Source organism: Microtus ochrogaster, chromosome 5 (genome assembly GCF_000317375.1).
Source record: "Microtus ochrogaster isolate Prairie Vole_2 chromosome 5, MicOch1.0, whole genome shotgun sequence".
Taxonomy (NCBI): Eukaryota; Metazoa; Chordata; class Mammalia; order Rodentia; family Cricetidae; genus Microtus; species Microtus ochrogaster.
In genome coordinates this window covers 47,090,824-47,112,849 of record NC_022012.1, presented here as the reverse complement: position 1 = coordinate 47,112,849, position 22,026 = coordinate 47,090,824, and positions in this window count along the sequence as shown.

Genomic DNA, 22,026 nt, shown 5'->3' with positions numbered 1-22,026 from the left:
CATCCCAGAACGCGGAATCATCACAGAAGACATGGCAGGGTATCCGTAAGAGCCGGTGGTTGGGGATGACCCACGGATGTGAAGTGGTGCGACCTGGATATGACAACCCACTGTGCTAACAAACCCACAGCAGCTGTGGCTGCCTGCAGAAGACCTACATGAGCTCAAGCCAGCTGAGATTTTAGCATGGAGGAGGTGGAGCTCACATGCCCCAGCTCTAACTGAGGAGCTGTGGACAGCTGATGGCTTCGGGAAGAGGGGAAATTGTTTTCCTTAAGGATGTGCTTCCTTAAATTTCTGTATTTATATTCACTTCTCCACCCAATAACTGAGAACCAGTTTAATTTTCATTGTGCTTATGAATGTAACACCCTCTGTCAAGGCCTGTTTCTGGCCCCCGCTTGTGTATGCCCTTCACTGCTGACAGTCTTATGCCCCGCTGGTATCTTGGCTGGATAAGTCGAAGTCCCCTTTTGTAGATCCACATCCTCCGTTAACCTCCTGAGAGGCTGACTCTGAAGGCGAGCTCCATAAGTCTTCCCTCAGCTAATCTGGTCCACAGAGCGCTCTCTCCTCACTAAGCTCCTATTTATACTTTCAGTCAATACCAAATTCATCCTTAATTGCTTAATTTGTTTTTAATTTCATGCACAGTAGGTTTTCTACATCCAACTTGATTGCAAGTTTATTGAAAGCAAGCTTCTCATGGTACATGTCATCTGCCGTCTCCATCTCATCGAGCAGAATGACCGGCACATAGCCGGCAGTTAGTAGATGCTCAAGTAAATGTTACTGGGATTTCAGACATTTCTGGAGAAGACAGGGAACCTCTTTCAGTTATTTTCATACCTTTTGGATTTCCTTATTTGAAAGCATAAACCTCGTTGTTTTCCTTTGAACTCATAGAAATAAATAGAAAAACCTTAACATCTTTAATGAACAAAGAGAAGTTATCCTCCTTCTTGTGGTGATATTAAAAAATCTTATTGCAGGAAAGATTTAAACACCACTATTAAAACTGCTCCTCTCTTGTAATTGTTAGGACTGTTCTCTTGAACTTTTGGAATACATTGGATTTTTTTTTTCATTTAAAAACAGAAATAAGAACATCATCGGAAGTCAATTGTTTTTGAGGTCAGTGTCTCCTGAAAAGACATGTGTGCTTGGAAGAAAGAGTATACCTCAGAACAGAGAGCAGGCATTCTGATAAGCCTCTCAGAATCATTTTCTATGGAGTGAGTTTTAATATTTGAAGGTTAGAAAGGTGAACTCAAGCCGAGTGCAGCGTGTAAGAACAGCCCATTTTTGCTAAGCAAATTACTTTGGAAGTGATTCAGTGCTGGATTCGGGAAGGGCTGTGCTGGCCCTCAGAGGCGAGGGTTGAGGGTAAACAGTAACTCCTGCCAGCAAGATGCCAGCAAGCCGTCTAAACTCATCAATCAACATTGGATGTCAGAAATGAGATTGAACGCCCTGACTCCTCTGATAATGGCCAGGAAAATGAAGATATTCTGGAGAAGAGCCAGGAGCAGTGAAGACTCGGGGTTTTTAATACTGTCCCCTAGTGATGGCTTCTCTAGTACATTTCCTACCCGCTCTTGGTTATTCTTTACAGACTTCTTTTTTTCAAACACTATTCCATTTTCTCGGTCTTTGTTTTTGTGGAAGAGATACATGGTGTGGGCTGTTATCCTGGTCCTGTTTGTGAATAAATGATGTTTCCATTTAGACTTCCCAGTTATGTAATACTGACTTTTCATGGCAATGTGTGCTGCTCACTACATGTGTGGGGTAGGGGCATATAAATGCATATACCGGCTAAGGCCAGTGGTATCAGATTCACCTGGAGCCAGAGTTACAGGTGGTTGTGAGTCACCCAAGGCTTATGCTGGGAACTGAACTCAGGTCCTCGGCAAGAGCTGTACATGCTCTTAGTCGCTGCGCCATCTCTCCAGTGGTGTGTGCTGCTTTTACAGCTGCATCTTTTTATTTAATCTTACCAGTGACACCCTGGAGAAGATAACATTTGCATTGGCTCGATAAGAGAACTGTGTGTCTGTGCAGGGGTGTGTGCACAGACACGTGGTATCGGTGGAGACTGGGGATTTAGATCTCCTGGAACTAGAGTTACAGGCTCCCGTGAGCAGTCTGACATGGACCCTGGAAACTGAGCTCACGTCCTCCGCCAGAGCAGGGCTCACTCTTAACCACTGATCCAGTTCTCCAGCCCATCTAAATGTTTTCCTTTAGCCTTTCTGTTGGGTCCAGTGAGATATTTGGACACACAGATCAAATAAGGGCACTAATTTTTCCTCTCTGTGTCATTTCTCTATTTGGAACTCTCACGCTCATGGATTCTAGATATTTATATAGAATCAATACATTTTACCATAGCATTTTCTTTGAAATTGGTTGCTGCAGAGTTACTTTATTCCTTTCAAGGCATCAAGATACTTTAGAGTCTGTCACAGAGTCCTTGTGTTCTTATGCTAAGATTTGTACATCTAGTGGGTCAGTTATTCCCACGTTTACAGGCCAGCCTCCGGGTAAGCTGTCCTCTCCTAACACTTCGCGCAGGGTGTCAGCTTGATGTATACTGTTGACTTTAATTCCTTCTGGACACTGGAGTGTGGTCTTTTCACAATGCTTCTGGTTATAATTAATGACTTTAGATATAATGTGTACTGCTCCAGAGTTGGAAAGAACCATTATGTGAGGGCTACACAGGATTGGGGTACTTTAGCATCTCATGCAAGTATGTATAGAAGGTAGTAGTGTGGGGTGCCCACTGTGTGGCCATTCCTATAAGGGAGTAGTGACATTAATGAGCTTATGCTTTTTCTTCAGGTACTGATGATAAGAGGCCTCTTAAACAGGCAAGGGTGGTCTGGCCCCAAACCACAATGACTCCAAACCCCCGTTTGGTGTTTACACATACTATAGTGCATGTTCAATAGCTCAGTAGCATCAGGAGTCATGGTGTTAACTCTAACCACTTGAGCAGTGTGTACCCAGGTACTGGTAGGAAATACAATGTTAATTCCAAGCCCTGTGGACAACATTCGGTAGCATGGAGGTGAGATGAGGCTTACTCCCAACCTCTCAGCAGCATGCATGAGTGAAACAGCAGTGGCAATGCCATATTTACTTCCAGTCCTTTTGCATTGCATGCACATTTAGGGTATAAGGGTGGGGGAGACGTGGGAACTGCATGAGCACCCTCTTTCAATGTTGGCACCTGCATGAGTTCATAAACAACTGGGAATGACCTTAGTCCTAAAGGAGAGGCACTCAAGACTTCTGACTCTTAAGGGTGGCCCTCTCCACTCACTACATGGGATCAACTTCCTGCACTACAGGGCACTAGGCTGGCTTTGCTCTTTGGATGATATATACTCCTCTGAGTTAAGTTGGGCTTGACTTAAGATAGCATGGTGCAATGTCTGTGGGACCCTAGATATGGTAATTTGCACAGGCTTCTGACCCCTAGAACAGTATATAATTTGAGTAGCTCATGTTTTGAGATATGGATATTGTTATTCAAATGAAACAATGAGGGCTTGAACTAAAGACATGGCAATGGGTAAAGATTCAGTTTTAAGAAATGAAGAGGCAGAATGGATTATAGTGAGTCAAGGAAAGAGAGGTGAGCCTGGGGTTCAGAAATACACTTGGAGATGGCCTGATGCTCTGCTCTGGTCTCTCTCAGTGGTGTCTACAAGGGACAGTTGGCAAAGGCAACACTCTTTCAATGAATAGATCTGAGGGTAGTGCACTCGACCATGAACTGTATGTGAAGAGAGAAGTTGTCCAGAATATGACTATTTAGAAATTCCCTGGAAGTGGCCAATGAATTGGGTGGTTGGTCAAGTTCCTGCAAGAATCAGTATGAGAGAATCAGTATGAGGGAGATTAAAGACAAGAGCATCCATAGAACAAAGAGAAGAAAAAGTTTCAAGTGACTTGTAGAAGTGGATATAAGTATGAGCATGTTTGTATTGAAAATTAATTCCAGCTAGAAGGCTTCTCTTTCAGCAAAACATTGAATAAACGAATGTCCTTGGCCTTTTCTGTGTTAGCACAGTAATTTCATGAATGAGAAGATGATAGTCAAAGAGATAACACATCGTCTAACAGCGTGGGACCCTTCTTACCAAGGCTGATGTAACTTTTGTTTCTGTTAAGTTCCTGATTTATTTGTAATAGAACCTAAGTTGTGAGCCTCTCAGTATAGTACCAAATCATAATGATATCATCTAGATAAGCATAAGCAAGCTTGAGTAATCAATTCCACCCTGAGTTAGAAAGAACATCTTGCCTTGGTTTGGGCTGACACACTGGATATGGTTTTGCCTTCTTGGCTTCAGTGTCTCAGCCCAGCATGGCCATGAGAAGCCTTAAAAAATATTACCAGTACGGGATGTTGATCAGACCAAGGGATACTTCATATCCAAGGAGTCACAGCAGTAGGAAAGTGGCCAGAAGATCTACCTGGTGCATGATATAGGTGGAGTTCTTTGTTTTGATTTGTTTTTTATTCGTTTTGGGCAGTTCTAGTAAAAGGCCTAGGGCCTCACCCATGCTAGGCAAATGCTCTTTCCACTGATTAGCATCTCTATCCCCAGGAGGCTTTCCTACAAAAGGGATGAGAGTATTAAATACCAGGCTGCCATATGGTGCTATGTCCCGATACATGGATCCAATAATCAAGGGTTAGAATGAGAAATAACTTCACTTGCCCTTGTTTCTAGTGGCCTATTTGAGAGTGTGGAGTTTCTCATCTCTGACTTCAGGCCTGTGTATTCTGGAGGTGTTGTACCTCTTCAGAGGACAAGGTGAGTGTACCATGCATTTGATATATACAGTGCCTTCTTGGTCACCCCGGTTTAGTTTTGTTTCAGGATAGGAGGCAAAAGGAATACCACTGTTTAGTTTTGTTTCAGGAGAGCTGAACTTGGCACCATGAAGAGCTCAGACTGTTGCCATTTAATGGGGACATATGTTTAGAACTTAAATGTTCAGTAGAGGCATCTTTCACTATTAATGGGAAAGCCTAGTGACAATTATGTTCTAATTGAAACCATCACTTGAGCGGGCTCAAAACTCTTGGGAAGAGGAGTTGGGTCATACCCCTAGGCATGCAATCTCAATTAGAGCCCTATCCAGGGTGGTAAGGAGTTGTCAACTCTCAAGACGAAATAGAGCAGTGCGAGCAATCATTCTCACCAAGAAACTTTCTTTTAGCAGTCTCTTGGCTAACCAGAGTCTAAGAGAAGGTAGGCTACGATAGTACAGAGCTCACATGAGATGAAAGTAGATTTGAGCAGAGTAATTGTGAGATCCTACACCAATGCCCTGCCCTGGTCTCCATCACTAGTGCACCCACCTGATAGTGCTGTAAGATATTTGCTAATAACCCATTCTAGAGACCTGCCCTCTGCTGAACAGGACCCATCTTGCCCAGAAGCTATGTCTCCAATCTATCTGCTGGAGTCACAAGCCAGTGTCTGCATCATGTGGGGCATATGAGGCTGGCCACCTTGACTCAAGAGGCTTCTGCTGGTCTCCGGGAGAGACCACGTGCTTGTCTAGGATTTCCCCCTTTTCTAATTTCTTTACCCTCTTTCTCATGGAAATTGACTACAAATGCATCACTTAGCAAGAATCCTAGTTTCATTTCCTGTCTCTTTGTAATCCAAACTGAGTTTATAATGAGAATGGAAGAAAACTTCCAGGAAGAGATGCAAATATAAATTTTGGAATATACTGGCTTTAGACAGAAGTTCAGGGGGAAAAAGGGTGTTTAGAAGACAAGGTAATAGAAGCAATGGAGAGGGAGAGAAAAAGCAGGACAAGATGGCATCATGTCTCACCAGTGTCTACGGAGGACAGCAACATGCCTCTAACTTCTGTGTTAGGTGCTGGAGCCAAAGAAGAGAGTATTGCAGAAAGATTGGCAAGTGCCAGGAGTCAGGGTGAGAGTGACCGTCAGAGTTAGGGACCAAACATTCAGTAGCACCCTTGGAAGATAGTTTCATGCTTGCGAGAGAAGCTGTCCTTGTGGATACCTGATGTTTATGACGTCCTTCCTGGGGCTCTATGTTCTTTTTTTTTAATATATTATTATTTTTTATTGTTTTTTTTTATTAAGAAAGAAAAAAAATTTTTCCGCCTCCTCCCAGCCTCCCACTCCGCCACCCTTCCCCCCTCCTCTCCCCCTCCCTCTCGAGTCTGAAGAGCAGTCAGGGTTCCCTGCCCTGTGGAAAGTCCGAAGTCCTCCCCCCTCCATCCTGGTCTAGGAAGGTGAACATCCAAACTGGCTAGGCCCCCACAAAGCCAGAACAAGAAGTAGGATCAAAACCCAGTGCCATTGTCCTTGGCTTCTCAGCAGCCCTCATTGTCCGCCATATTCAGAGAGTCCGGGTTTATCCCCTGCTTTTCGAGTCACAATCCAGCTGGCATTGGTGAGCTCCCAATAGATCAGCCCCACTGTCTCCGTGGGTGGTTGAACCCCTCTTGGTCCTGACTTCCTTGCTCATCTTCTCCTTCTGTTCCTCATTGAGACTTTGGGAGCTCAGTCCAGTGTTCCAGTGTGGATCCATCGCCAGATGAAGGTTCTATGGTGATATGCAAAATATTCATCAGTATGGCTATAGGATAGGATCATTTCAGGTTCCCTATCTTCAGCTGCCCCAGGAACTAACTGGGGACCTCTCCTTAGGCACCTGGAAGCCCCTCTAGGTCCAAGTCTCTTCCCAACCCTACGATGGCTCCCTTAATTAAGATATGTGCTTCCCTGTTTTTCAACCCTTCGATGTACTTTTCCTTAACTCAGGTTGTAGGCCAAGGAAACCAGTAGAAGTAGCCGAAAGGTTTGTCTTCTCATGTACTGTTGAGCGAGAGGGTTGGCTTATGAAAAAAAGATGGATTATTTCATAAGCAATGATGTAACAAATGGTTGGCCATCTGCAGAGGGGGATAAAAAGAAGAGAGAAAGAAAGAAAAAGATAAAGGCAAGCTTTAAATTCACTTCGTACATTAAAATACATTCCATATGGAGCAAAGACTTAAAAATAAAAAAGGAACTATAAAAAAAGCTCAGGAAAAAAATAGGGAAAGTTCTTATAGCTAGGGAGTGGGGTGTATCTGACTAAGTGAAATAAAACTCAACAACCATTAAAATTTGAAATTTCTCTAGGACAAAAACAATTGTAGTTAATAATAGCTAGTGTTTGAAGCCTGCATGTGCTTTACATTATTACTTTAATTGTTACTCTCTAAAAATACCTGAGGTCAGTGCCGTTGCTCTTGTTTTAGGTGAAAGAGGCTTAGAAAGAAGAGGCAGTTCTGATGGAACAGGTGATGGGCAAGGGGGCGGCGTCAGAACTCAGCTCAGGTGGATGCTTCTAGACCACACACTTTATTTTCAAATTTGTGTTTTGAAGAACTTTTAGGCTTTCAGAAAGTTGAAGGAAGCCAGGTGATGGTGGCGCACGCCTTTAATCCCAGCACTCGGGAGGCAGAGGCAGGTGGATCTCTGTGAGTTCGAGACCAGCCTGGTCTACAGAGCTAGTTCCAGGACAGGCTCCAAAGCCACGAAGAAACCCTGTCTCGAAAAACAAAAACAAAACAAAAAAAAGAAAGAAAGTTGAAGGAAAATTCGCAGTGAATTCCTGTGCCTTCTTCACCCAGCTCTCTCTAATGTTGGCCTCTTAGAGAGTTTTCATAATACGATTAAGAAAACTAAGAAATTAATATGAGTATGACACTGTTGCTGGCTATGAACTCTAGTTGACATTTCCCATTCTTTTCCCAGCATCCTTTACCTGCTCCAAGATCCAACCTCACATCTAACATTGCATCAGATTGTTAAACTGTTACATCTCCCTCGACCCTTCTATCTATGACAACTTCATAGCCCTTCCTGGTGTTTTATGAACTTGCCATTAGAATTTTACTGGTCAGACATTGTTTAAATTATTTTCTGACAGATGTGGATCTGATATTTTTTAATGATTAGATTTTGGTACATATTTGGCAATGATAGCATAATGGTGGTGTGGCAGTTGGAGTGTGTGACATCTCAGAGTGTGACGTCAGCCATCTCATCGCTGATAAGGCTAGCTTTCCTCCTTTGGCTAAGGTGATTTGGCAGCTTTCACCAGTGTAGCTACTGGCTTCCCTGTTAATAAACATTTTGGAGATGATGTCTTGGCTCTATGCAAACATCCTGTTTCTCTTTCAATTCTCATCCATTAGTCTTCCTGTTTGTTGAGTCTTGCTTTCTGCAATTATGCTTCTCTAATGGTCTTTATGTCCATTCCTCTTATACTTATTGATTTGAATTCTTCTGTAGAAATGATTTTACTCTCTCTATGTAATCATTAGTTTATTTTGGTATGAGTTCCTGGATATTTTATCTTTTGCACTGTAATCTGCTATAATAATTTTTTCCTTCCAGCTTTGAGCGTTTAAAACCTTCTGATTAGTTCCAGTACCCTTTGATGATGGTCCCATTCCCCTTTCCTTCTCTTTCTCCCTTCTCTTCCCTTCTTTTCTCCGCCTCGATCATCAGATGCTATGTTAATTGTGGTTTCCTGACCTATCAGTAAAACCAACCATATTTGAAAAGGCTCCAAAATATTTAGAAAACAAGATACTATGCTTCACCACTCACTTTGGAAGTGTGTTTTCCCCAGACATAGAGGTTTAAAAGGACTCTTTCCCTCCTTTTCCTTTAGAATGCTCTAAATGCTATCACTCTGTCTTCTGGAGTGTGAAATTTCTATAGAGAGGAGAATGATGATATTTTCATCATAATCCTGTATTTACCACACCCTTCGTTGCTGGATGCTTTTAAGAGCTTATTTTGGTTTTCAATAATTGTGGTGTTTTGGGAGCAGGTTTTAAAATAGCAATTATTCCAGGGATTATTTTTTCAAGCTGTTTGGATCTATGACTTTATAGGCTTAATTGATTTGGGGTGGGAAAGTTGAATTTGTTAGTGTTTCACATATTGGGGCTCCAGTGAATACATATTAAGTCACTTGCGATTGTCACATGGGCCACTGAGGCTCTGTTCACTTTCTGTGTGATCTTTTCGTTTGAATAGTTCCTCTGACGAGGTCTTAAAATTCATTGATCTTTAATTCTGTTATGTCTAAACTACATTCTGCCCAATCTAGTGAATTTTTCATTTCAGAATTTCTGTATCTTTTTATCTGTAAGTGTTCCATTTGACTCTTTTTTATGCCTGATTTCTTTCTTTTTTAAATTTTTATTTTAAAAAAAAATCCTTGAGCAAAGTTATAACAGTCCTCTTAAAGCCTTTCTCTGCTCATCGCATAACAATCATTATTTCTGGATTTGTTTGTCCTCCAGTTATAGATTTTATTTTCACATAGTCATTGTAAATCTAGGAAATTTTGATTGGATGCTTGACATTTTCTCTATTATGTCTTGGCTTTTTTTTTGTTACTAGTATTTTCCTAAGTAGTTCTGACAGATGCTTTGGTGCACTTCATTTTCCTTCAGATCACTTCAATCTTCAGTATTTATTGTGGAAAAATGCATAATGTTGTATTAATACTTTTAACCTTTTTAAAGTGAACAGTATAGGGCCATTAAGTATATTCATGATATGTGCAACCATCACACTATCCAGAGCTCTATATGAAACTTTGCCAACTGTAACGCTTAGCATCAAAGTGTTATCTCATGCAGTTTTAGACATTATTTCTATAAGGATTAGTAATGTTGAGTATTTTTCATGTGCTTATTGCCTCTTCATTTATCTTCTTCGGAGAAATGTTCATTTGATTTATTTTATGCTTCAATAAAGTGGTGTGTGTAGATGTGTGTGTGTGTGTGTGTGTGTGTGTGTGTGTGCATGCCTGTATACTTTGACCACCAATCTGTTAACAGATACACAATTTAAATATTATCTCCCATTCTTTAGGTTTCATTTTCCTTTTCATTTTAATATTATTTGATGGGCAAAGCTTTTAATTTTGATGAGGTGTAGAGTCTGTTTTCACATTTTGACTACTGTAGAGTTTTGAATCGCATGCTAGAATGTTGCCAAATCCAACATCAAGAAGATTTCACCCGGTGTTTTATTTCATCTTGTGTTTTCTTTTTGACATTTGATTGTTCCAGTTCCTACATACTGATTCAATTGAATGAATCCTGGCTTTTTGTTGTGAAGTACTGGCAATTGAGCCAAGAACCCTGGACACACCAGGTGATTGCTCTGCCATGGAGCTGCATCCCCAGTTGAATGAATGTTCATATACATTTATTTATTTGGAGGTGTCAGAAGACAGTTTGAGGAGATGTTCCTTCCTTCTACCATATGGGCTCATGAAATCAAGCTCAAAATGTCTGCCTTGGCACTGAGCCACTTCATCAGAATTCTCTTTTGTGTTTGTTCTTTGCGCTCCACCCCAGATTAATAAAACACAACAGTTTTGTTATACATAGACTTCTCAGACAATGGGCTTTTCTCTCAGAAGTTTAAACATATCATCATCTCTAACTTCCTCCCCAAAAATCAAAACAAGACAGAAAGTAAAAATAATCCAAAAATTAAAAAAAAAACCTTAGAAACAACAACAAAATATCATCTCTCTGCCCCCTGGCTTCTCAGGTTACCACTGAGAAATGCGCAGATGCACTATCATGAACCCATTATTCATGAGGAATTGCCTGTCAATTTGTTTGCTTGCTCATTTTAGATTTATTTGTTCTATTAGTATATGAGCATTTTGCCTGCATGTAAGTCCATAAGCTAAATGTGTGCCTGGTGGCCACAGAGTTTAGAAAACAGGATCTCCCGGAACTGGAGTTGTGGATGGTTGTGGGTCACCATGTAGGTGCTGAGTACCGAACCTTGGTCTTTTGGAAGAGCATCAAATGCTCTTAACCTGAAGCCACCTATCACCTCTGTTTTTTTTTTTTAAAGAATTAACAGTTTAGTAAGAAAAGTGACACATAAGCTAAAATTAAAAAAAAATCACATACAAATAGTGCATATATATGAATCTACCCACTTTTTCCTTTTTTAATTAAGAATTTTTAAAAAATACAATCTTTTGACATTTTACATAGCTGTCTCCATACCCACTCTCTGCCCTCCTCCCTTCTCTCCCTTTCCCCCCAATCCCATCCACTCCCCAGAAAGGGCAAGGCTTCCTATGGGGAGTCAAGATAGTCTGATGCTTCACTTGATGGCAAGACCAGGCCCTGCCCGCTATATCTAGGCTGAGCAAAGTATCCATCCAGAGAGAATGTGCTCCACAATGCCAGTTCAAGCTCTAGAGATAAATACTGGTCCCACTGTCAGTAGCCCCACAGGCTGCTCAAACCTCACAACTGTCCCCCACATTCAGAAGGCCTAGTTTGGTCCTATGCAAGTTCCCCCAGTATCAGTCCAGAGTCAGTCAGCTCACACTAGCTCATGTCAGTTGTTTCTGTGGGTATCACCATCATGGTTTTGACCACTTTGCTCATATTATCACTCCTCCTTCTCTTGAATTGGTCTCCGGTAGCTCAGCCCAGTGCTTCTCTGTATATCCCTGTATCTGCTGACATCAGTTTTTGGATGAAGGTTCTATGATGACAATTAAGATCGTCATCAATCTGATGACAGGGGAAGGCCAGTTCAGGTGTTCTCTCCAATGTTGTTAGCTGGGGTCATCCTTGTGGATTCCTGGGATTTTCCCTAGTGCCATATTTCTTGCTAGCCCTTTAATGGTTTCCTCAATCAAGATAGCTCTTTCTTTTCACTCCCTCTTTGTCCTTCCCCATTCTTGAGCATCCCATTTCCTCATATCAAATATCATAACTCAAACGGACTTAGCAGACATCTACAGAACATTTCACCCAAACACAGAAGAATACACCTTCTTCTTAGTGCCTCACAGAACCTTCTCCAAAATTAATCACATACTCGGTCACAAAGAAAACCTCAACAGATACAAAAAATTTGGAATAATCCCCCTGTATCTTATTGGATCACGATGGCTTAATGTTAGAATTAAACAAAGATACTCATTGCAGAAAGACTACAAACTCATGGAAAATGAACAATGCTCAACTGAATCACCCCCGGGTCAAGGAAGAAATAAAGAAATTAAAGACTTCCTAGAATTCAATGAAAATGAATGCACAACATACCCAAATTTGTGGGTCCCTTTGAAAGCAGGGCTAAGAGGAAAGTTTATCATAGTAAGTGCCTAATAAAGAACCTGGAGAGATCCCACACAAGCGACTTAATGGCACATCGGAAAGCTCTAGAACAAAAGAAGCAAACTCAACCAGGAAGAGTAGATGCCAGGAAATAATCAAATTGATGGATGAAATCAATAAAGAAACAAAGAAAGCAATACAAGGAATCAATGAGACAAAGAGTTGGTTCTTTGAGAAAAATCATCAAAATAGACAAACACGTATCCAAACTAACCAAAAGGCAGAAAGGGAATATGCAAATTAATGAAATCAGAAATGAAAAAGGGGACATAACAACAGACACAGAGGAAATTTGGAGACTCAGCAAGTCATACTTCCAAAACCTTTACTCCACAAAATTGGAAAATTTAAAGGAAATGGACAATTTTCTAGACAGTTTCCACATACCAAAATTAAATCAAGGACAGATAAACAATTTAAATAGATCTATAACCACTAAGGAAATAGAAGTAGTCATCAAAAGTCCATCACATCTCCATGTGACTGACTCTTGAGAAAACAGAGACGCCGGTGCCAGTGTCATGGGAATGCTCACTGACATCTCTGCCCTTCTGCATTGTGCCAGCTGCCAGCCACCCCAAGCCGCATTTTTCCTGTCCAGAACTGTGAATGCAAGAATGGCAAGGCTCCTGGCCAAGGAAACACAAAGGCTCGGCCTAATTAGTGCATGTTGAGGGTGAGAAAGCTAACGTCCAAGAGGCCACACGTCACAAACAGGAAGCCAGCAGGCAGCTGCTTGGAATCCCCAAGCCATTCTCTCTTCCATGACACAGTAACAGTTGTAAGGACAGTTAACAAGGGGATTGGGGGCTAATTGGACCCACCCACAGAACACAAGCCTGATCTGGAAGCCAGGCCTCATAGCTACAGAGAAAGGAAGCTCGCACACTCTGGCTGGGCTGCTGTGTCAACAATCCTGCATCTTTGTCCAGAAGGTGTCCGTGCCCAAGTGGCTACTTCTCCCAAGTTCCTATGGGCAGAAAAGAGGGAAGGGTGCTTTTCCCCCAAGCCTTCCACTCTCCCCATAGAATCAGTGCTGCTACAGGGGCCTGATGAAGCAGATTCTCAAATGGAATCTAGAGGAGTTAGGCTGGACCCCAAGCTCAAAGAGCCATGATAACACTTCATGAGCACCTTCTGTATACAGGTGCTTTCATGAGAACCTCTGTATAAGGCACTTTCATGAGCACCTTCTGTATACAGGCACTTTCATGAGCACCTTCTGTATACAAGCACTTTCATAAGCACTAAGTGTCCTGCATAGCACAGCAGATAGAAACTTCCCTCGGCATTAACTTTGTGCATCTCTGTGACAGCAATTGGACTGTAGGGTCACAAGCCTTTAAGCATGGTTCATATCCAGGCACACTGCATCCTAACTTGTTGATCTTAGGTAGCCAGCTTTCTTGGGTTCTGTGCAGGACTAAATTTAGAAAATAACTTGAAAGACTTCAACAGGTGCCTTCCCTTATCAGGTCTTTCTGATTCCACCCTTGGATTAGTTCCTTTCTATCTCACGTCCTCAAACGTCTGCACAGAGAGAGGTGTTGTCCTTACGGAAAGATGCACCATCCCCGACACCTTTCACCTCTTGTCCTCACAGCCCCTCTGCAGGCTGGCTACGTGTGGCACCCAGTGAGAGCAAACATACTTTATGGACCTCAGATTACAGGGCACAAAACTGGCTAGAGCCCGAGCTGCTATGCTCCAAGTCCATTCCTACAGTGCTGCTGGCACCACGTGGAGCTTCCCACAGCCTGTTCCCAGGGGCAATGGCTGGTCCCAGGAGGGTACAGAGGCAAGCCTATTCCCAGGAGACCCAGGACTCCTCTGGAAGTTTACTTGACTAAATGATTCCTAGATGGCTTTGGTGACCCTCCTTGGTGACTGAGAATACTTCCCACCAACCTCTGAGCCCTCCCTCCTTTGATGGAGGCCAGGCTTGTGTTACTGATTGGTCTCCTAACCATCTGTTTCCCCTAATAAAACCTTGGCATGTTTAACTCCATATTGGTGCTGGGTTCTTGGAGGATGTTGACGACAGAATTGTGTCGTGTCTTAGCATAGATGGAGAAGCAAAAGTCCAGGAGACGAAAGCTATGTCAATGGCGTAAAGAAGGTAGGGGAAGTGCCACAGTTCAGGACCAGCTCCCTGTGAATCCTGGTGTGCAGGGGGCTTGCACCCTTTCCACGAGCAGCCCTCAAATGGAGTCCTGAGGTGTTTCCTGAGAACAAGTCAACCTTTCAATGTCTCTGACTCCCGTGACTGAGGATCACTGAGTGGAGAAGAGAGCGCGTGTCTTCAGTTTCTGAAGGGTTCCTCCTGCCTTCTACCTTAGGGCCAGCGAGGCCTTGTACCATCCCAGGGAAGAAGAACCTCTGCTGCCTTCCCCACCCCTAGTGCCTGTAGAGCCTCGCTTGGCAAGTTTGGGCATTTAGAAAGTGTGTTTCAAGACAATAATTTCATAAAAGTGAGTCTACCAACTTGGAGCCAGAGGAGACATGACTAGTCTTGCCAAGTGCAAAGTTAAAAGTGAAGCTACATCTCTCCAGAGACTTTGGCTGCAGGAGACCCAAGTGTCTGCAGATGGAGATCAACTTAGAAGTGGTTCACATGACCACATCAACATTCTCTTTGGCTGTCTCATTTAGAGATCTCAGACCTGTTTTCTAATGCCAGGAGGAGCCAGGACAATGCAGCCTGACCTCCAGGAGGCCATACACACTGCCTTCTGTACCGCAGCGACTGGGGAGATAGCCACTGTCACTTCAGGAAAACCAATCAACATGATCCAAACGTCTTAGCAGAAAACTGGCAGGGAAAACAGACAGCTTTGCTGGACAAAGGCCACTGAGGAACGGTCAGGGAAGGCGTTCAATCTGCCTACCTCATTGGGAGAGCAAGCCGCCAGGGCCTCATGGCTAGCGAGAGATGCCTGAGAAACGGGCTTGCGTCTGTGTCATTCAAATGTCTACTGTCCACTGATGTCCATTCTAAGTTATGTGTCAGCTTAGCCTATTTCTCACTCCAGGCAGCAAACGGTGATGACGGCAGCAGCAGTGAGAGAACACATATGCAAGAGAGTGTTTTCTAAAACAAGAGTCAGGGCAGCACAGAACTGTGGTTCACGGTAGTGTCAGAAACATGAGAGCAGGAAGGAACAACTTAGTGACATAGTCTGTCCTATGTGCCGGGCACCGGGTACTGATTGATTTGCATGAACTGTGTCATCCAAGCCTCACGGAGACTCTAGAAAACTAGCATGATTCTTCACAGAAGAAAAAAAGAAGTTCAGATTTGTGACCAACTTTCCCAACGCCTTGCCATGAAATACAGACCCAAATTGGATTTTGACTGCGCAACATTAGAGTTTATTCCATGGAGGGATCTGGGGATGTATGTAGTTCAATGTGTAATGTGATTGTCTAGCGTGGCCGAGACTCTGGTCCATTCCCAGAACCATGAAAACCAAATGTGGTGGTGCATGCCTGTCACCCAGCACTCAGGAGGGGAAGACAGGAGAACCAGAAGCTCAAAGACATCTTTGGCTACATGGTGAGTTTGAGAGCAGCCTGGGATACATGAAATCATATCTCAAAGGAAAAAATAGCTTATCTCACTTTATATACATACATATATGAACATATATATACACACACATATACACATTTATGTATCTATATAAAATCTAGGAACTACAAATGAGAGAAAAATATACATTTGTTTCCCTGCAATTGGCTTAATTCACTTAATATGGCATCTTCATTTTCTTGAAGAAAAAACATAACTTCATCCTTTGTTTGAGGGCATACGGTTAGCTTATCGTTGCTACCAGAAACTGTGAAGGTCCTTCCTCTATTCCCCAGGCCAGTGTAGCACTTCCTAACTTTATTAAGTAGCTTTCACACACCAGGTATTTTGATTATGTCACCTTATGAAATTATTGTTTTTAAAATATTTATATGGAGCCAGAGAGATGGCTCAGTGGTTAAGACTACTTATTCTTGCAGAGGACTTGGGTTCATTTCCCAGCACCCACATAGTGGCTCACAGTTGATCATAATCCCAGTTTGAAGGGATCCGACGCCTTCTTCTGACCTTTGGCTCTGGTGTTCCCACTGAGTCATCTTGCCAGCTCTGATGCGATTAACATATTTATTGATTTTTATATGTACATATAGGTCTAAGTAAGTTTATGTGTACCATATGAGTATAGGATTCTGCAGAGGCCAGAAGAGGGAGTCCGGTCCCCTGAAACTAAAGTTACAGATGGTTGTGAGCCATCAGCTGCTGGAGATTGGACGCAGGTCCTCTGCACAGCAGAAACTGCTAACAGTTGAGCTGGTTCTTTAACTCTTCATGTAATTCTGTTAGCGACTTTAGACAGTTTATGCTTTACCTGTGTCTGAGGAGAGGAACTTGAAACAGATGAGCTTCACGGAGGTCATAGGGTTAGTGGGGGCAGCTTGACTGAGATCAAATCTCAGTGGTCACAGGGGCAGTGCATCACTCAGCAGTCTGGCTACGTCTTGCTCTATCTCATGCTTTTCTGAAGATGAAGCCTCCCATGGTCTGCCTCAACCTTCCCAGGAAACCTCTGTCCTTTCTAGCCAGTGCGATTTTAGCCACAGCCTGACCTCAACCTCCGCAGCCCACTCCCTGTCGCCAGGCAGCCAGATCCTCCCCTGATGATGGATACAACCTGTCAGGAAAGCTGGGAGTATTTTTAGACCCTGATTTTTATCTAAATTTAACTCCAGGCCTCAGCACAACAACCACAAACGTGGATGCGGACTGTAGCCAAGGTTCTCAAGGAGACACATTTGCAACGCAGCAAAAGAAGCTCAGCTCTTTTCAGATGCCCCAGCCAGTTTTAGGCTACACAAGGCCAGCAGTTCTTTAGGAAAACAAACTGGGTTTTCATGTATACATGCATGTGTGTGGTTTGTATGTGAATGTGCGTGTGTGTCTGTGAGAGTGAGCACTCTTATGTTCATAGCTCTGAAGACTGGAGGTCAACCTTGAGTGTCTCCCTGTCACTCTTCACCTTATTTGGAAGGCAAGAAGCTCGCTGATTCATCTCATCTGGCCATCTGGCAAGCTCAGGTTCTTCTGTCTCTTCCCCAGCTCTGGAGCTGCAGGCATGTGCTACCATGTTCAGCTTTTTCTGTTGAGTATTGAAAGTCCAACCTTGGGGTCTGATGGTTACCCAACAAGTAATTACTTCACTTACCCAGCCATCTTCCCAGTCCCAGGGTCTAGATCTTGAGTTTCAGAGCCATCAGGCTAGGGAAATTGAGGTAGGCAAGCTTGAATAACTTCAACCACAGAGTTTAGTTTTGCTTTGGCAGTCTATGACACCACAGTGCCCCTAGGGAACATGGTAAGCTCATCACATGGGACACCTGTGGAGGGCCAGAATGCTAGTTTATAAATCCTAAAAAGCATGTGCACAGTCTGATCTGGTTTGAACCAGTCTGGTCCCATCTAAACCAGTCTGGTTGGGTCTGAACCGGTCTAAAAGGGTCTGAACTGGTCTTAACAGGTCTATTCCGGTCTGAACCGGTCTGAACTGGTCATGCCCAGTTTGAACCTATCTGGTCCGGTCTTAACCAGTCTAAAGAGGTCTGGACCGGTCTGAACTGTTCTAGTCTGGTGTGAACTGGTCTAAACCGGTCGGGTCCAGTCTGAACTGGTCGAGACCAGTCTAAACTGGTCTGGTCTGATCAGGTCTGAACCAGTCTAAACTGGTCTGAACCAGTCGAGACCAGTCTAAACCGGTTGGGTCTGGTCAAGACTAGTCTGGTCCAGTGGAGACGGGTCTGGTCTGGTCTGATCCAGTCAAGCCCATTCTAAACCAGTCTGATCTGGTCTGAACCAGTCTATTCTGGTCTGAACTGGTCTGATCCGGCCTGAACTGGTCGAGTCCAGTCTAAACCAGTCTGAACCAGTCGAGACTGGCTGAAACCATTCTGAACCGGTCTGGTCTGGTCTGAACTGGTCGAGACTGGTCTGTTCCAGTCTGGACTGGTCGAGATTGGTCTGGTCTGGTTGAGACTGGTCATGTCACATTGAGACCTTCTGGTTAAGTCTGGATTTGTCAAGACCAGTCTGATCCGTCTGTTCTTTTTGAGACTGGTCTGGATACCACTTAGCAAGGACTGTGGTTACAGGTGAGCGCCAACATACTAGGACATTGGGAATTGTTTTTATCTCACCATAATGTTCTCTTTCTATGGATTTTCAACAGTTTGACTTTAATGGGACTGCTTGCCAATGCCTCTAGAGTATCCTTCTTGGAGTTTGTAGGGGTTCTTGGGTTTCTAAACTCAAATAGTACTTAAAGTTGAGAAATTTTATACCATTGTTTTAAAAAGTATTCTCTCCTGCCTTTACCTATCTCTTCCACTGAGACTATCACTATGGATTGTCACTATGCAGATGTGTATCAGTGTGACTGACAGTGTTCTTTCTGTTCCATAGACTCTGCTCAGTTTTCTTTCTTCTTTTCTGTTGTTCTCCAAGTCAGTTTCTGTGGCTCTGCTTCTTCCTTAGGATCACTGGTGCATTGATTCATGGTGGTGGAAGGAGCAGAAGCAGGGAATAGGGTTCAGATGGCTGTGAGTACGATGGAGACAACTCTCTGGGAGATCACGTCAGTGAATCAGCCTGGCTTTATTCCAGAGTGTAGGAAATGTGTAGGACTGGGAAGCCTGGGGACAAACCCTAATTAGCATGAAGTGGCATGGTCCTGTCATAAGACTTCATATGTGGCAGCACGATCCTATAACAAATGTCCTAGTGCAAGTCTTCTTTACTATATGTACAGTAGGGGAGGCTTCTAGCAGGGGCCTGGCCAAGGGTCATGCTAAAGATAAATCAGGCATCCAGGCTTAGAGACTGTTTTCAGATAAAGTCAGTCCTCCAGGCCCAGGGACATTCTCTAGATAGAGGCAGGCAGAGAGCAGAAAGTCTTGCTTCAAAGGGTGGGGGTCCCCTTGTTGCCAAGCTTTGGGAAAAGCTGCCAGGCCATGATAGACTGCAACCTCTGATCAACAAGGCCTTTCAACAAATTTCAGATATTCTGTCTCTAAGTTCATCCTTTTTCTCCTGTTTAGCTACATGGTTGATGATCTCTAGTAACTGTTTCAATGTTTATATTTCATATCTTGGTTCTTTTTATGACTTCTGCCCTTTAGTTAGTGTTCTTATTTTGTTTCAACATAGTTTTCCTGATTTCCCTTTGTGGTGTGTTCATTGGCCTTCCATATTCTGAACAGATTTTAGGGTATTCTATGCCTGTACATCTGTAGAGCCGTTTTCTGCCAATTTGTTTCGTTTGTTTTAATTGGCTGTGCGCTTTCCTGTTTCTTTGTATGCTTTGTGATTTCTGCTGCTACTGAAATAAAAACAAACAGAGCAGAGGAACCTGATCTACCAGTCTTGGAAGTCTGGCTGTCGCCTAGGCAGTTCTTCATTCATTAGCTGGACATGGTCTGAGCCGAGGGATTGGCTTCAGGCAGGGGCTTTAGCTTTGCTAAGGTTTTCTGAGCACGCACGCCTCTTGCCTTCATTTATCTGTGCATTTTTCAGTTTCCTAATTTGTGTGGCTATGTTTAAACCATCTTCATTTCTCCAAGTCTCACTCTAGATCCTCCATGTGGTCTTAGATGCTCTATTATGTTCTATCCCTAATATCTTAACTCAGGCAACTCTGGCCGATCATCTTCTTGCTGTTATATGTAAATAATTGAACACTGGCTTGTATAAGATCTGACTCAGGTAAAATGTATTCCAATGGGGGTCTCCTCCACACAGTCCTTTCTCTTCAAAGGAGAATTGGCATGCTAATTCATCCAGGCTGATTCCAGACTAGGACAGTGTGTGGATGGGACAAGCATCAGACGAGATAACCTGAAGATTTCTTCCTGGTTGGAAAGTACATCTTTTTGATTGATTGTTTAATTCATACCTGCACAACTTTGACAGTTTTCTAGAACTTCTGTAGATTTGTTGTATCTGGCTTATAGTTACCTTCTCATATATCTCTGAGAAAATGAAATTTCTGGTCTATCATTTTGTTCTCCCTCTTAACTCTATGAGAACGCCATGCACTGCCTGTCTCTGTGAGATATATCAAACATTATTTGAGTAATGTATCCAAATAGAACTTCCAGCATTATCTCAATCTTATGTATCCATTTTTATTTTTTTGAAACTATATTTGATTGACTTTGTACAGGCTGGCCTGGAACTCACTATGTTTTCCAGGTAGGCTTTAAACTTATGAACCCCCTGCCTCAGACATCTGAATACGGGGGTTGTAAGTGTGTCCCACCGTGCCTGCCTCATCCTGATCTTTTTCTCCTTCTTTGATTGTTTGAGTTCACAACCTCATTACCTTTGGTCTTATGTTCCACATGTAGTGCCACATTCTCCAGCTACATGTGTTAGAACACTTCCAGTTGCATTTACTTGGCTGAGGTTGGAGGTGAGAGAAGTTTAAAGTTGACTTTTATCTTTTGAAACTGTGATCATCTATTCACAAAGTAATGCAAACTTGAGCATATTTTAGTATTTCCGAAATAGGGAGTCTCACATGTGCTATAGAGGTACAGTTTAGTCTGACAATCTTCTCTATTCACAGTGCCCAGAATGGGACGGACACATCAAGCGTTCAATCTGTATTTGGTGAAGAATCATCTCAGTGGCCAAGGGTTGTGCTCAGACAGACCAGGATTCTGGAGAAAATAGATTTTGAGTGCAAATACAGATATCTCGGCACCTCAGCACAATGGTCAGCTTGCTTCTCTTTCCAATTCATTGTCATTGGCCCTGAACCGTGGCTTTCCTCTGCTTCACCGTCTGAGATGTCTATTTCTAAACTGCCATGGGGCAGCATGCCGGTGTAATGGCTTCGCTACTCTAGTTCATATGTCTGGGAAGGAGAAGCAGTTGTTTCCTGTAAAAGCCTCACTGTAAGTGTAAAATATAATCTAATGCCTGGAGCTTGCTGTCCCACCATCTCCAGATGATAGAATTGTCCTAAGTCCCTAATGTTGGTGTGTATGTGTGTGTTAAGTGTGTGTCTGTAAATCCATAATTTTGAGATGTTATTTGTTAAGTATGTGTCTGTAAGACCCTAATGTTAGAGTGTGAATGTATTAAGTATGTGTCTGTAAGTATGAGCCATTATTTTATCAATATCAGGGATATCGACAAACCCGAGCTAATACACACATCAGTCTTGTAAGAAACACGATTGTTTTATTTATATTTTAATCTCTGGGGAGTGCTAATGCTAGGCTGCCTCAGGCCTCCTTGCCTTTCCCACACCAATTTCATCTAAAAGTCTTATGCATTTCTTCTTTTAAAATTGTTTTTATATGGGGTTACATTATGGCAATTTTGTCCGTGTAGGCCTGTACTAATCAAGTCAAAGTAATTAGTGATTACAATTCCTTTTCAATCTTTTGTGTTTACTTAAAAATTTTGTAGTACTGGAACTGATCCTAGGGCCTTACAGATATTGGGAGAAGATTCAGCCACCAGACGGTATCCCAAAGCTTTGGCTCAATCTCTTCTAGCTAATCAAGATGTTTGTCAGCCCATTTATTCAATGTTGCCCTTAATGTCTGTGCTGCTGGGGTTACACATAGGAAGTGATCTCCTGTGCCCATCTGTTGTAGGGTACTTCCCACTTTCTCTTCTATCTGGTTCAATGTGTTCTGACTGATATTGAGGTCTTTAATCCATTTGGACTTGAGTTTTGTGCA